General features: G+C 40.2%; 1 non-coding gene across 1 annotated transcript; it reads right to left on the bottom strand.

Moving 5' to 3' along the window:
* Nucleotides 1–2,686: 2,686 nt before the first annotated feature.
* On the bottom strand, nt 2,687–2,790 carry LOC112724707 (small nucleolar RNA R71). Its single transcript, XR_003163857.1, has one exon. It is a non-coding gene; the product is annotated as a small nucleolar RNA R71 (small nucleolar RNA).
* Between the last annotated feature and the right edge of the window lie 253 nt (nt 2,791–3,043).

The following is a 3,043-nucleotide window of genomic DNA, read 5'->3' as shown; positions in this document are numbered from 1 at the left end:
CCAACGTTAGTGACACCTAACATTGTCACTAACGTTGGAATGAACCCACACAAGCCACTATGAGCCACGTTAACTCCCACGTTAACTTAGTTAACGTGGAAGCTAACGTGGATAAAGGAATGATGAGCCAACGTTAGTGACACTCAACTTTGTCACTAACGTTGGAGATGGCTAGCATGGCCACATTAGAAGTCACGTTAACCTAGTTAACGTGGACTCTAACGTGAGAAATAGGGGCACATTGGAACGTTAGTGACAAAGGTAAGTGTCACTAACGTTCTCGAAGGTTGGTAAGCCTACGTTAAAAGAGCCACGTTAACTAAGTTAACGTGGACTCTAACGTAGGAAAGGGAGAGACTTCTCAACGTTATTGGGAAAGGTAAGTCCCAATAACGTGTGCGAAGGACAAAGAGGCAACGTTAGTAGCAACGTTTGTGCCACTAACGTTGGAGTTAACGTGGCTCTTACTTTGGTGAGGAACGTTAGTGAAAAAGGTGATTGTCACTAACGTTCTCGAACCCACATTTCCACTTAAACGTTAACACCACTAACGTCCTGAGCTAAAGTCTCTGCCTACTTCACACTTTCTCTCTGCAAGTAAAACTAAGCCCAATGAAGAAGATAACTGCTTCAAACTCAAGATCCAAAGGCCCATACCCAAGACTTGAAGAGCCAACTAGAAGATCAGAAGAGTAGTATATATAGGAGTAGCTTTGAATTAAAATGAGAGTTGGAAATTATAGGGAGCCTCTTGGCATAGAATTACTCTCTGTATTTTACTTTCTCTGCACTTCTAGTTTCATCATGTATTCTCCATCTTTGTTTTCATTTTCCAGAGCTATGAACAACTAAACCCCTTTCATTGGGTTAGGGAGCTCTGTTGTAATTTGATGGATCAATACTAGTTTTCATTATTCTTCTTCTATCTTTTCTCTTGATTTTACTTGAAAGCTTTCGATCTTCATCCAATTGGGTAGTTATCTTGGAAAAGAAGCTATTCAAACTTGGATCTCTTCTGAACCTTGAAAGAGGAATGAAGAGATCATGCTAGAAATGCTTTCTCATGCTGGACCAAATTGGGTTTGGATGGATATGTGACTATAATCCTCTCAACACTTGATTTGGGAAATGCATGTGGTATAATTAGTGACCATACTTCATCTCTTCTCATGAGCAATTGACCAAGGAATTGGCTATTGATCAAGATTTGAGAGATTGAATTACAAGGAATTGTAATTCGATCACTTAAGATTGCCAAGGAGATCAATGAGTGCATTGATTAAGGAAGAGATGAAAATGAAATTGATCCGGAGAATGCAACATCTCCTGAGCCCAATGAACTCCCCATTTCTGATCTTACCCATTCTCTTTAATTTCTGTCATTTACTTTTATGAGCAATTATACCATTCCCATTTAAGATTCTACAATTTACTTTCCGTCATCTACATTCAGCTCTTTATTTCTAGCATTTACTTTTCTGTTATTTACTTTCCCGCCATTTAATTTTCTGCAATTCTCAACTCAAATTTTGATTCGCTCAACTAGAACATTCCTCTAATTAAAGTTGCTTGATCAATCAATCCCTGTGGGATTCGACCTCATTCTATTGTGAGTTTTTACTTGATGACAAATTCGGTACACTTGCCGAAGCAAATTTTTTATGAGACAAGTTTTCCGTGCATCAGGCTCAATTCTCACAGGTTGTGTGTTCTTTAGCTCAAAATGTTCATGTTCCAAATACAACTTAAGGCAAATTTAACATAAAAATTTTAATTAAAATTAGTGAAATTTCGTTCCAAAGATAGAGTCTTAGAAGAATCTTATTGTCTTTTCAATCAAGTAGAACATGCATGCAACTAATCTATTACTATGCAATTTATCCTATTCTATAAAAGAAAAAACTAACTAAATATCCTAATTTATTGGTGTTTAGGGAAGAGAAATTACCTCCGGAAGTCAGGTACTGACCGACCTCCCCACACTTAAGGCTTTGCACCGTCCTCGATGCCATCTGTGAGGAATAGGGGTGGGTTGGTAGCGGTATCTCCACAGCCGGGACCATCATGGCTCCCTGTGCTGGTAAAGGAAGTGGAGTTGTGGGTTGTATGACAGGGAGAAGAAGCGGGGCTTCAACTTCCTTTGATTCTGAACCTGAGAGGACCTTCTTTAGATTAAGAAGGGAAGCAAGAGGAAAAAGAGTAGTTGGTGCTGAGGAAGAGGAGGAATACTTTGAACCAAACATGGAAGAAAACATGGAAAACCATCATAAAGAAGAGACTCACAACTATGGCAGAGGAGGTCTAGCAAATCATGCTGGGGAGGATAGAAGAGTTTTAGGCTCTTACATCAATCCAAACCCAGGAAACTGTGGAAGTAGCATTCAAAAGCCAACCATCCACACCAACAACTTTGAACTGAAGCCACAGCTCATCACCCTTGTTCAGAACAACTGTTCGTTCGGAGGAGGTGTCCAAGAATCAACATCTAACCACCTTCCTAAGAATATGTGACACAGTGAAGTCTAATGGTGTTCATCCTGACGCCTATAGACTGCTCTTATTTCCATTCTCACTCAAGGATAAGGCAGCCAAGTGGTTGGAGTCTTTCTCGAAGGAGAGCTTAACAACCTGGGAAGATGTGGTGAACAAATTCTTAGCAAGATTTTACCCTCCTCAATGAATCAATAGGCTGAGAGCTGAGGTCCAAACTTTTAGGCAACAAGATGGTGAGACTCTTTATGAAGCATGGGAGAGGTTTAAGGACCTGACAAGGAGGTGTCCACCTGACATGTTCAACGAATGGGTGCAGCTACACATTTTCTATGAAGGCCTGTCATATGAATCAAAGAAGGCAGTATACCATTCATCCGGAGGATCTTTGAACAAGAAGAAGACCATTGAGGAAGCCATATATATCATTGAAATAGTAGCAGAGAATGATTATTTCTATGCTTCTGAAAGAGGCAACACTAGAGGAGTAATGGAGCTAAACAATGTAGATGCTCTGCTGGCCCAAAACAAGCTCATTACCCAGCAGCTGGCT

Source organism: Arachis hypogaea, chromosome 11 (assembly GCF_003086295.3).
Source record: "Arachis hypogaea cultivar Tifrunner chromosome 11, arahy.Tifrunner.gnm2.J5K5, whole genome shotgun sequence".
In the NCBI taxonomy this organism is placed as follows: domain Eukaryota; kingdom Viridiplantae; phylum Streptophyta; class Magnoliopsida; order Fabales; family Fabaceae; genus Arachis; species Arachis hypogaea.
The sequence above is the reverse complement of the archived record's forward strand: the minus strand, read 5'-3'. Positions and strand labels throughout refer to the sequence as shown.